The sequence below is a fragment of the Phyllobates terribilis genome, unplaced genomic scaffold (genome assembly GCF_046119375.1).
Source record: "Phyllobates terribilis strain yellow unplaced genomic scaffold, ASM4611937v1 Scaffold_3__8_contigs__length_932513732, whole genome shotgun sequence".
NCBI lineage: Eukaryota > Metazoa > Chordata > Amphibia > Anura > Dendrobatidae > Phyllobates > Phyllobates terribilis.
Genome location: NW_027362763.1, coordinates 373,847,602 through 373,861,558, shown reverse-complemented (window position 1 = coordinate 373,861,558; position 13,957 = coordinate 373,847,602).

Sequence of the window (13,957 nt, the reverse complement as noted above, 5' to 3'; positions counted from 1 at the left end):
GTGATGTATCTGGCTGGCCCTTGTCTCTCAATGAGTTAGTCAACCCAGGGCATCAGCTATGCTTCAAATTTGGACACCTTATTTCGCTTCCTGTAGTCGTTATTGAAACGCCACTCTCCATCCGGCTTCAGCACAAGGACAATGGGGCTGGATCAGCCGCTCTTTGACTCCTCAATGATGCCCAGGCTCAACATTCTTCTCATTTCCTTCAAAATCAAATCACCTGCCTTGGGTTTCGGGGATCCGATATGGCTTTTGGTTCACCCGCACATGTGGTTCTGTCAAGATCTCATGCGTATGTCCTGGCAACTCCAAAAATAAGTCTTGGTTCCGCTGAAGCAGTTCTCAGCATTGTTGTTTCTGGGCTGATAACAGTGTCTCGGTCATTGTGACATCCTCGACCTTGGCTTCAGGATTGGCCCCCAGGCACGTAGCTTCCACTGGTTCCCTGTCTCGCCACATTTTTAGCAGGTTAATGTAGTATTCCTGGTACAGCTTTCTCTCTCTGGCTGGTGGACCTTGTAGTTGACATCACTCAACTATTTGAGCACCTTATATGGCCCTTGCCACTTGGCCAGGAACTTACTTTCCACCGTGGGGATCAACATCAACACCCGGTCTCCAGGGCTAAACTGTCTCAGTCTCACCGACCGATTGTAGACCCTTGCCTCGGCCTTTTGTGCTTGAAGGAGGTTCTCCTTCACAATCGACATCATTTTCGTGATCCTGTCCGGCATCTGGCCCACATGCTCTATGATGCTCCAGTGGAGTGTTACCTCTGCTTCCCAGGTCCCCTTCGCAATGTCCAGAAGTCTCCGAGGGTGCCACCCGTATAGCAGGTTGAACTGTGTGAACCACCTAGAGGCCTGTGGAATTTCCCTAATAGAGAATAACAGGTATGGGAGAAGGCAATCCCAGTCTTGGCCATCCCTCTCCACGACCGTCTTAAGCATGGACATTAAGGTCTTGTTGAACCTCTCCACCAGGCCATCTGTCTGCGGATGGTACACTGACGTCCTGAGTTGTGTAATCTGGAGAGCCTTACACAACTCCCTCATCAATTTTGGACATAAAAGGAGTTCCTTGATGTGTCAGGATTGGAGATGAGCGAACTTGTTTGGAAAATATTTGCCAATCTCAAAGTTGGCACGAACATTGCACATTCGGATTCGTGTTTGGACCCCCGAGCATTTTCCTCAAAATCTGCAAAATGTTGCCAAAGTTCGGTAAATGATCAAGTTTTCACTAATGCTTTTGTTAGGACTTTGGCTAGGATCATGGTGCTGTATGATGAGCAGGAGGGGATGTGCTTGATGAGGGTAGAGTGTGGGAGAGGCCAAAGAAGCGGTGGACTGTTATTCTTAATATTTTTTTTTCTTAACTTAATGTGTGGAGATTCCGGCAGCCAATCAGGGTGCAGAAATCATCCACAACATCTAGACACAACGGCTTGTGTCATTTGCTGCCAAAGTCACATGTCCCGCTCCATATAAAGAGCGGACATGTTGTTTTGGCGCCATTTTGTCAGTGTATCAGCGCAGAGAGGCTGCTCCTAGCTGCTGCTACAAGATAATCAGATAGTTATCTAGGCAGTTGATTGTCAGTCAGCTAGTTCAGATAGATAGGATCCTGTGTGACAGTGAAATCGACCTTCCAGCAGATCAAGCCTTTGTGCTAATTGTGTGGTCCAGACACTAGGCCACATTTCAGCATATAAATCTTTTGTGCTAATATTGTGCTCCAGCCAGGAGTCCACATTTCAGAATCTAAATTTTGTGCTAATAGCGTGGTCCAGAAACCAGGCCACATTTCAGCATATAAATCTTTTGTGCTAATATTGTGCTCCAGCCAGGAGTCCACATTTCAGAATTTAAACTCTTTGTGCTAATAGTGTGGTCTAGAAACCAGGCCACATTTCAGCTTTTAATTCTTTTGTGCTAATATTTTTTCTCCAGCCAGGAGTCCACATCTCAGTGACTCCTATGTGATGAGTATAGAGCAGTCTTAGTGTCTCCTATGTGAAATATATAAAGCAGTCTCAGTGTTTTCTATGTGATGTTTATATCAGTCACTATGTTTCCTATGTGATATATATAGCAGTCTCCGTATCTCCTATGTTATGTATTCTGCAGTGTCAGTGTCTCTTCAGTGACATATACAGCAGTCTCAGTGTCTACTATGTGATATATACAGCCATCTCAGTGTCTCCTATGTGATGTGTATAGAGCCGTCTTAGTGCCTCCTATGTAATATATATACAGCAGTCTCAGTGTCTCCTATGTGATGTTTATATCAATCACTATGTTTTCTATGTCATACATATAGCAGTCTCTGTGTCTCCAATGTCAAGTATTTTGCAGTCTGTGTCTATTAAGTGACGTATACAGCAATCTCAGCGTATCCTATGTGATGTAGACAGCAGGTCTCAGTGTCTCCTGTGTGATGTATATAAAACAGTCTCAGTAAATTCCATGTGATGAATACACCAGTCTTAGTTTATCCTATATAATGTATGTACAGTGGTCTCAGTGTCTCCTATGCGGTTCATATACACCAGTCTCAGTTTATCCTATGTGATGTATTTGCAGCAGTCGCATTGTCTCCTATGTGATGTATATACAGCAGTCTCAGTGTATCATATGTGATGTATACAGCAGTTTGAGTGACTCCTATGTGATGTGTGTACATCAGCCTCAGTGTACCTTATGTGATGTATACAACAGCCTCAATGTCTCCTATGTGATGTATATACAGCATACTCAGTGTCTCCTATGTGATCTATGTACAGCATCGTCACTGTCTCCTATGTGATGTATAATCAGTAGTCTCAATGACTCCTATGTGATCTATAAAGCAGCCTTAATGTATCATATTTGATGTATACAGCAGTCTGAGTGTATCTTAGGTGATGTATACACTAGTCTCAGTTAATCCTATTTGATATATGTAGCAATCTGGCAGGTCACAAACTTCTGGAGACTGACAGAGTGGTGCCGAAAACAACTGAAGATGGTGGCTGGTAAGTATAAGACTAGGGGCGGAGAACTTGGAGTAGCACCACTCCAGTACTGCAATAAAAAAAGTGGAGTGGTGCTTTAAGTGGTAAGCATTGTAATAAGTTTTGTGCATGCTTGGGTCGTCTATACACCAGAAAAAGAAATCCAAGCCATCAATTAGCTCAAGTAGATTTCAGCTATAATGTGCACATGTACAGTACAGACCAAAAGTTTGGACACACCTTCTCATTTAAAGATTTTTCTGTATTTTCATGACTATGAAAATTGTACATTCACACTGAAGGCATCAAAACTATGAATTAACACATGTGGAATTATATACTTAACAAAAAAGTGTGAAACAACTGAAAATATGTCTTATATTCTAGATTCTTCAAAGTAGCCACCTTTTGCTTTGATGACTGCTTTGCACACTCTTGGCATTCTCTTGATGAGCTTCAAGAGGTAGTCACCGGAAATGGTCTTCCAACAATCTTTAAGGAGTTCCCAGAGATGCTTAGCACTTGTTAGCCCTTTATCTTCACTCTGCGGTCCAGCTCACCCCAAACCATCTCGATTGGGTTCAGGTCTGGTGACTATGGAGGCCAAGTCATCTGGCATACCACCCCATTACTCTTCTTCTTGGTCAAATAGCCATTACACAGCCTGGAGGTGTGTTTGGGGTCATTGTCCTGTTGAAAAATAAATGATGGTCCAACTAAACCAAACCGGATGGAATAGCATGCCGCTGCAAGATGCTGTGGTAGCCATGCTGGTTCAGTATGCCTTCAATTTTGAATAAATCCCCAACAGTGTCACCAGCAAAGCACCCCCACACCATCACACCTCCTCCTCCATGCTTCACGATGGGAACCAGGCATGTAGAGTCTATCCGTTCACCTTTTCTGCGTTGCACAATGACACGGTGGTTGGAACCAAAGATCTCAAATTTGGACTCATCAGACCAAAGCACAGATTTCCACTGGTCTAATGTCCATTCTTTGTGTTCTTTAGCCCAAACAAGTCTCTTCTGCTTGTTGCCTGTCCTTAGCAGTGGTTTCCTAGCAGCTATTTTACCATGTCTCCTCTTAACAGTTGTTGAAGAGATGTGTCTGCTGCTAGAACTCTGTGTGGCATTGACCTGGTCTCTAATCTGAGCTGCTGTTAACCTGAAATTTCTGCGGCTGGTGACTCGGATAAACTTATCCTCAGAAGCAGAGGTGACTCTTGGTCTTCCTTTCCTGGGACGGTCCTCATGTGAGCCAGTTTCTTTGTAGCGCTTGATGGTTTTTGCAACTGCACTTGGGGACACTTTCAAGTTTTCCCAATTTTTCGGACTGACTGAGCTTCATTTCTTAAAGTAATAATGGCCACTCGTTTTTCTTTACTTAGCTGCTTTTTTCTTGCCATAATACAAATTCTAACAGTCTATTCAGTAGGACTATCAGCTGTGTATCCACCAGACTTCTGCACAGCACAACTGATGGTCCCAACCCCATTTATAAGGCAAGAAATCCCACTTCTTAAACCTGACAGGGCACACCTGTGAAGTGAAAACCATTTCTGGTGACTACCTCTTGAAGCTCATCAAGAGTATGCCAAGAGTGTGCAAAGCAGTCATCAAAGCAAAAGGTGGCTACTTTGAAGAACCTAGAATATAAGACATATTTTCAGTTGTTTCAAACTTTTTTGTTAAGTATATAATTCCACATGTGTTAATTCATAGTTTTGATGCCTTCAGTGTGAATGTACAATTTTCGTAATCATGAGAATACAGAAAAATCTTTAAATGAGAAGGTGTGTCCAAACTTTTGGTCTGCACTGTACATACAGCAGTTTTCTGGCATACACTATTGTAAAATTGTTGCATGGTGATTGACAACACCTCATTTTCCTAAACCCCAGCCATGTTTACAAAAGTGCTAGAGCCTGGGTAAAAGGAAGAAGGCACAATGTTTTCTCAAATATGCCCTAAATTTTTATCTTTTTGATGCCCAAAAAATATACAAGGTGATACATTTCTCCTCAAGTGTTTAAATGAATATGTCTACTGTGGTCGGCTGACTGTCCCATATAGTCTAATTCTCTCTTGCCTGGATAATATCATGGTGTAGATAGTTTTAGTTTTAAGTATTTGAATGTATTGTTGAGGGTTTATTGTTTGTGTTTTTGTGTGGCTTTCTCATTGCACATTTTCCCCTGAGGAAGCCACACTAGTTTGGCGATACACGTGGGGTCTGGCCCCTTTCCAACCACCCATTGACATGCAGCGATTTGGATATCATTGCACAACCATGGACTACTAAATTCCACCATTACTATGTGTAGTACCACTATTTTTGTACACAGACTTTGGTACATGTGTAGTAGAGAGCAATGAACCAGCAGGAGGATTCTTGCAGGATGTGCCAGAGATGAAGAAAGATTGCCATCTGCTGGCCAGATGAAATCAATCGGAATCAAGTTATGTTAGAACAGTTGAAGGGGGAACAAATTCAGATGCTGGACTTGATCAGGTGACTTCCAGGAAGAATTTCCTGAATATAAAAGTCCAGCGCGCCAAGAGACAGACAGACTTGACGCCAGGCTGCAGAGTGGAGCAGACGTGCTCCAGAGGGACAGCAGAGCTCAGCGCGACAGGCCTCAGCCAGAGGGCTGAACTGCACCAGAGTTGGACATAACCTGAGAGGCTGTGAACTCCTCACAGGAGCTCCCTGAGCCCTGTGCATGTTGGTAAGAGTCAGGACCTGCGCCTGAGCCGAGGTCTGGACCCCTTTACCCCAAGTGTGAGAGACTACCATCGACGGTCAAGCTGAGATGAGTTGAGAGAGGACGCGACAAGAGAGACGCGCCAGCAACCGCGAAGGAATCGCACAAGTGAACAGGGCCATCACTTCCAATTCTCACTCGCGGTACCGGGGACAGTTGGGATTAGGATCTCAGGTTGGGTGGGGGCCGGTTGGTGTGTGGGAGGCTAAGCGGGATCTGATAGACTTTATCCGGAAGAGACTTGCGGCCTAGCGGGAAGAACCGGTGACCCCCGCTAGTCACGTGGTGACTCCCACGACTGGGTGCATCACACTTTTGCAAAGAACTTTACCGTTATTCACTGAAACTATTTCTTATTGTTATTCCAAGTTGTTTATTATCCCTGTTACTAACCCCCTTGCATAATACTTGTTACACATATAAAGTGGTATTAGCAATCCCTGACTGTTCCCACCTTGTGTCTCTGTGCGTTGCATTCCAGCACCTGTGTTATACCTGCAAAGTTATATCATAGTGCTTTATTGTTTTTGCTTCCCATGTGATTGCAGCATTTGTACAAATAGGTTTTGATATATACCTCAATACTTAAATGGGTTCTTCATTTATTTATTTCTTTTTATATATATTTTTATCTATATATATTTTTTTCTCATAATTTAAAAAATCTACATATATAAAAATAATACCGTAATACAGTGCCTAAATTATTCCTTCATACTGTATCCAAATAATACTCAATGTTGTCCACACAATACTGTCTACTATGCCCAAACAAAGCTGCCAAGTGACCAAATAGTGTTGCCATACCATGTCTGAATAATACCTAAATTCAGTACTTATATATTGTCCTCATGTATTTTCCGAACACTGCCAAGTACTGCCTAAATAAAGCAAATACCATACCACCACCTCTCTAACTCACCTCTCCCTCTCTCTGATCATAACCTCCTCACATTTTCTACCCTCTCCTCTCCAGCTGCACAATCCCCACTCCACAAACTTACACATGCTCGCAGAAACCTCAAACACCTTGACCTACACTCACTCTCCGAATCCCTCCTCCCTCTTACAGACATAAATTCCTTACACAATGCAGATGTTGCTGCCGCTTCATATAACACCACAATAGCTGCAGCTCTCGACTCGATCGCCCCTCTCACACATACCAAATCTCGCACAATCAACAGGTAACCCTGGCACACCAAACTTACTAAAGAACTGCGACTGGCCTCCAGGGTTGCGGAGCGGAGATGGAAAAGGTCTCACTCCATCGAGCACTTCATCGCATTCAAACAATCCCTCACTATTTTCAAGTCTGCACTCACTACAGCAAAACAAACCTACTTCTCATCTCTCATATCCTCCCTGTCTCACAACCCTAAACAGCTATTTAACACTTTCAATTCTCTCCTTCGTCCCCCAGCACCTCCTCCCTCTTCTCTCATCTCAGCCGAAGACTTTGCCTCATTCTTCAACTAGAAGATTGACACCATCAGACAGAGCTTTTGCCTAAAGTCCGCACAACCCCTCCTCATATCTACTCAACCTTCCTCCTCCAAACCCCACTTTTCCACCATTACAGAAGGTCAAGTCTCCTCTTTACTCTCCAAATCACACCTCACCACCTGCGAACTTGACCCAATCCCATCCCACCTCATCCCTAACCTTACCACAGTCTTCATCCCAACCCTAACCCACCTCTTCAACCTGTCACTAACAACCGGTGTCTTCCCCTCATGTTTAAAACATGCCGCAATCATACCCATCCTCAAAAAGCCCTCCCTTGACCCATCCTCTCTGACTAGCTACCGCCCCATATCACTTCTCCCCTTTGCCTCAAAACTACTAGAACAACATGTCCACCTTGAACTGTCCTCCCGCCTCTCCTCCTGTTCCCTCTTCGACTGCCTACAATCTGGCTTCCGAGCGCATCACTCGACTGAAACTGCCCTGACAAAAGTCAATAAACAGCAAATACATACAAATCTCAAAAAAAGGCCATCTGGCCACAAAAAATCCGCCAACAAGAATCGGACATATACAGCAAAAATGGCAGAATTAAAATATAACTTTTAATGGGATAATTAAAATCTAAAATAGTATCTAGATACACACAAACAAACATAAATAGGGATGTTATTCACCCAGTGGGGTGGACTAGTTCAGAAAATACAACAGGAGATATATGTTCCTTAATTTACTACAATAATGTTTACTCCTTAATAGTAGAGAGAGACTATCATATGCAAACAGTGGAAATTCATAAGTAGAAAGAAAAGGAACAATCTCACTGGTCCTGCAGCACGAATTTCTCCACAGAATAGCACAGGGTTAATCCAGCGGTCATCCACCTCTGACCCAATAATGCCCTGTTCTCATATGCTGTCCCTAGGACCCCAAGGCTCCCGCCCTGACAAGGGCAGTCCACAGCTGACCCTAAAGATCTAATCAGCCCTACATAGACCCTACAGAAGTTTCCCAACGCGTTTCCTCACCATCAAGTGATTCATCAGGGGAGTAACAGAAAAATTATTATCAATGGTCTAGGGTATGGTAACCCTCCATGCAGGTATATAGAAAAGGCAGTGGCAAAATGGCCACAGGTTGATTGCCTTAAGTATGTTCAGGTACAATTAATCCAAATAATTCCCATGTGTGTACCTTGAGACACATCTGGTCTCATTGGATAACACCGTAAATAGCAGCGAACTTTAGCCAATTAAAGCTCGTATATGCAAATGCCCCCTGCAGGAGCTAAACCCACCCACACATACATGCCCCAGCGATCCACAAACGCCCCATAAAGGGCAGACAGCGATCCCCTACCCGCCAAGGCAGGATCCCCCCGAGGAGACACATCTAAGACCCCCACAAAGAAAAATCCATTATAAGACCCCCTGAAAACGAGACAATCTAACACTTCCCATGCAGTATGCTCCATTCCCACGCCGTGGAACGCTGTTTGCGCTCCACCGATGTCACTTCCGGTCATGTGATCCACACCGCGGCGTCACTTCCAGTTTCTTGGAACGCAAGCCTGCGCTCCACCGCCGTCATTTCCGGTTTCGTGGAACGCAAGCCTGCGCTCCACCGCCCCATAGCCATCTCACAGACCCAAAATCAGTGGTCTCAGCAAGCATAGCACAATGACCGACCACAAAGAGCATCCCCACTATGTCATAAAGCCTGCACAATGCCCCTAAAGAGGGAATGTGCAAATGACAAAAAAAGGGGGGGGGGGGAAACGCCTCGTATACATAAGATCTATAAGACACACCCCCTATATATATATATATATATATATATATATATATATATATACCTCATAAGCTTAAAGCCACACAACCTCCAGTGGGAGGATAAAAATGCAAAGAGTGAGGATATGTACAGGGGTTTATAAACGATCTTAGATAGCATGGGATAAGAGGGCATAATCAGTACATTAGAAACGAATAAGTGGTGAAAAGGGGGGTGAAGATGGAGAGGAGGGGGGGAGGGGAAAAGGAAGAAGGGAACGGGAGGGGGACAAAAAAGCTCAACTCACAGGGAGAATATATAAGTAGATTTGCATATAGGGATTCAGAGCCATATCCCTGTTCACTCTATCTCATACACATATGAAAGAGAAAAGGTGTATTTATACATTGATGTCCAAGCAGGTTCAAAAGAAGGTTATGTAATATCTAGTTCCAAAGAGTAAAAGAAAGTCCAAGGCTAAGGAAGCCAGCAGTATCGGGAGAAAAATACAAGAGTTTACTCATCTATAAAGCAGTTGAATGTAAGTTGTTCATTCAGCCCCATAGGGGCCATAGTTTTAAGTCGGAAAATCCACCTTGTTTCCTTCTGTAGGATTACACGATCCCAGTTACCTCCCCTATGGGGTTTAGGGACCTTTTCTATCCCCATGAACAAAATGGCCTTCTTGTCCCCTCCATGAAACTCATTAACGTGTCTCGCAATGGGTGTTTCCCTATGATGTTCAATGTCCCCCAGATGCTCGCCTATCCTCCGTCTCAATTCACGTTTTGTTTTACCAACGTACTCAAGGCCGCATTTACAGGTACCTTTATAAACCACCCCTTGTGTACGGCAGTTAATAAAGTCCAGCACCCGAAATTCCCTGTCAATGTTATTGCCTCGGAATGTTTTACCACACTGTATCGATGAGCAGACCACACATTTTCCACATTTATAGCATCCCTTAGTCAAAGAGCCAAGCCAATTATCCTGTCTAGGTGCAGAGTAGTGACTATGTACCAAACGGTCCCGGAGAGAGCGGCCTTTTTTATATGTAACATGGGGGAACCCCCCAAGGTATGGAGATATATCTCCATCCATTTCCAAGATAGGCCAATACTTGTTAAGGATCTCCTTCGCCTACCTAGCTCCGTTTCTAAAGGTTGTAATAAACCTAACCACTTCTCCATCATCACCCTTAGGTTTAGAAGTCAACAGGCTGGACCTTCTTCTGGACCTACTCTTGAGGTATGCTTGATGTACCACATCCCTAGGGTAACCCCTTTCATGGAATCTATTGTGGAGGTCGGCAGCCTGCTCCTCAAAAGCAAGATTGGTGGTACAATTTCTGCGAACTCGCAGATATTGGCCTGTAGGGATACCTCTCTTCAGGGGAACAGGATGATGACTTTCCCATCGAAGCAACGAGTTGGTCGCTGTAGGTTTTCGAAACGTACTCGTTTCCACAAGACCACCTCTACTCTTGCGAATCAAAACGTCAAGAAAAGGAAGACAAGTAGTCTGCTTCACACGTAAATCTCAGGCCAATCGGATTTTTATTAAGCCCCTCAACGAAGAGCTGAAATTCCTGAACGGAGCCCCTATATATGACAAATACGTCATCTAAATACCGTGCCCACATTTCAATCCTCTCTACGCCTGAGCAGACTCCCTCCCCAAAGACCATTGTTTCCTCCCACCAGCCCAGGAGCAGATTAGCGTAGGTAGGCGCACAAGGGCTACCCATCGCAGTGCCCCTGAGCTGGTGGAAGTACTTATGGTCAAAAGTAAAGAAATCTTTAGTCAAACAAAATTCAAGCGCTTTCAGCAGTAACCCATTATGGGCCCGACACTGCATACTCCTTGTGGATAGGTAGTACTGTACTGCCTTCAGACCCATATCATGTGGTATGGAGGAATACAGTGCCTCTACATCCACACTTGCCAAAATGACCTCGGGTCCCAGTGTCACCCCATCCAACTTACGAAGCAAGTCTGCTGTATCTCTGGTGTAAGATGGTAATGCAAGAACAAAAGGGCGTAGCACCTGATCGAGGTATATGCCTAGGTTCTGACAAAGACCACCCACCCCCGATACTATCGGCCTACCTCTAAGGGGATTAATTCCTTTGTGTATTTTAGGTAGGCAATAGAATGTCGCCATCACCGGATGTTGAGGCAGCATAAAATCAAATTCATTTTTGTCAATCAGTTTATCTCTCAGGCCTTTTTTCAATAACTGTTAATTCACCCAGAAAGGCCAACATTGGGTTTTCAGAAAGGATCGCATACCCCTGCCTGTCCTTTAACAAATCCAAACACATCCTACAGTATTTTTCGACGTCCATGACCACCACATTACCCCCTTTATCTGAAGGTTTGATAACAATGTGGTGGTCCTGTTCAAGATGTCTAATAGCCATTATTTCATCTCTACTACAGTTATACTTATAGAATGTGTTTGTTCTATCAAGTGCCAACAGTTCTCTAGTAACCATATTCACAAACGTGTCAATTGAAGACACGGCTCTCTGTACAGGTGGCATCCTAGTACTTTTCTTCTTAAGGGTAGAGAAAGGTCCCAGTCCCCTAGAATTAGGTTCGGGGATTTCTAGGTTACTGAGGAGGCGCACATCAGGCAAGATATCAAGAGGAATATCAAACTCCTCACACGATTTTTGATCCTGTCTTGCGAAGAATTTTCGCCACCTCAATTTCCTCGCAAAGAGATGCAGGTCCTTTATATATTCAAAGTTATCAAAATCAGAGGTGGGCACAAATGAGAGACCCTTATTAAGTACTGCTAATTCCACGGATCTCAATGTTCTCGATGAGAGATTTATAACTCTTGTATCAGATTCAGAGGTTAGGGTCTTCCCTGATTGATCCGATTCCTCAGGGGGTATGTTGAATCTAAAAAATGAGTATTTTGTACTACATATTGTTGTCTCCCCCTGCCCGGACCACGAGCACGTCCCCCAACCCTCTGTCGCCCCCTACCTGATTTACTCCTACTATCAGTATCTGAGAATTCAGTATCAGTAGAGGAGATATCTGTCTCTCGTTCAACCGATACAGGTTTATTATTCAGAAAAAGGTAGGCCTTATTTTCTTTAAAGTCCTGTGAATCTCTCAGAAATTGTTTGTGTTTCCTTTCTTTAATATGATACTGGAACCTTTCAATATCAGCTTGAAGTTTAGCCTCCCTTGTCCCAAAGTCAGTCTCCTGTGAGAATTTTTTGGTGAGTTCTATTTGCTCCCTCAATTTATCATCGAGAGTCAGTAAGGTTTGTTTCTCCTCCTCCAACAACAATGTCATAAGACGTAGGGAGCTAGCAGTCACCTCCCGTTCCCATCTAGAGATAAACCCTGTATTTCTGTGTCTATTGCCCGGATTAAGAGTGATTCTAAGTCCCCTTGGTATAATCCCTGCCTTGATATAGTTATCCAAACTCTGTACTTCCTTCTTTTGAACCTGCTTGGACATCAATGTATAAATACACCTTTTCTCTTTCATATGTGTATGAGATAGAGTGAACAGGGATATGGCTCTGAATCCCTATATGCAAATCTACTTATATATTCTCCCTGTGAGTTGAGCTTTTTTGTCCCCCTCCCGTTCCCTTCTTCCTTTCCCCCTCCCCCCCTCCTCTCCATCTTCACCCCCCTTTTCACCACTTATTCGTTTCTAATGTACTGATTATGCCCTCTTATCCCATGCTATCTAAGATCGTTTATAAACCCCTGTACATATCCTCACTCTTTACATTTTTATCCTCCCACTGGAGGTTGTGTGGCTTTAAGCTTATGAGGTATATATATATATATATAGGGGGTGTGTCTTATAGATCTTATGTATACGAGGCGTTTCCCCCCCCCTTTTTTTGTCATTTGCATATTCCCTCTTTAGGGGCATTGTGCAGGCTTTATGACATAGTGGGGATGCTCTTTGTGGTCGGTCATTGTGCTATGCTTGCTGAGACCACTGATTTTGGGTCTGTGAGATGGCTATGGGGCGGTGGAGCGCAGGCTTGCGTTCCACGAAACCGGAAATGACGGCGGTGGAGCGCAGGCTTGCGTTCCAAGAAACTGGAAGTGACGCCGCGGTGTGGATCACATGACCGGAAGTGACATCGGTGGGGCGCAAACAGCGTTCCACGGCGTGGGAATGGAGCATACTGCATGGGAAGTGTTAGATTGTCTCGTTTTCAGGGGGTCTTATAATGGATTTTTCTTTGTGGGGGTCTTAGATGTGTCTCCTCGGGGGGATCCTGCCTTGGGGGGTAGGGGATCGCTGTCTGCCCTTTATGGGGCGTTTGTGGATCGCTGGGGCATGTATGTGTGGGTGGGTTTAGCTCCTGCAGGGGGCATTTGCATATACGAGCTTTAATTGGCTAAAGTTCGCTGCTATTTACGGTGTTATCCAATGAGACCAGATGTGTCTCAAGGTACACACATGGGAATTATTTGGATTAATTGTACCTGAACATACTTAAGGCAATCAACCTGTGGCCATTTTGCCACTGCCTTTTCTATATACCTGCATGGAGGGTTACCATACCCTAGACCATTGATAATAATTTTTCTGTTACTCCCCTGATGAATCACTTGATGGTGAGGAAACGCGTTGGGAAACTTCTGTAGGGTCTATGTAGGGCTGATCAGATCTTTAGGGTCAGCTGTGGACTGCCCTTGTCAGGGCAGGAGCTTTGGGGTCCTAGGGACAGCATATGAGAACAGGGCATTATAGGGTCAGAGGTGGATGACCGCTGGATTAACCCTGTGCTATTCTGTGGAGAAATTCGTGCTGCAGGATCGGTGAGATTGTTCCTTTTCTTTCTACTTATGAATTTCCACTGTTTGCATATGATAGTCTCTCTCTACTATTAAGGAGTAAACATTATTGTAGTAAATTAAGGAACATATATCTCCTGTTGTATTTTCTGAACTAGTCA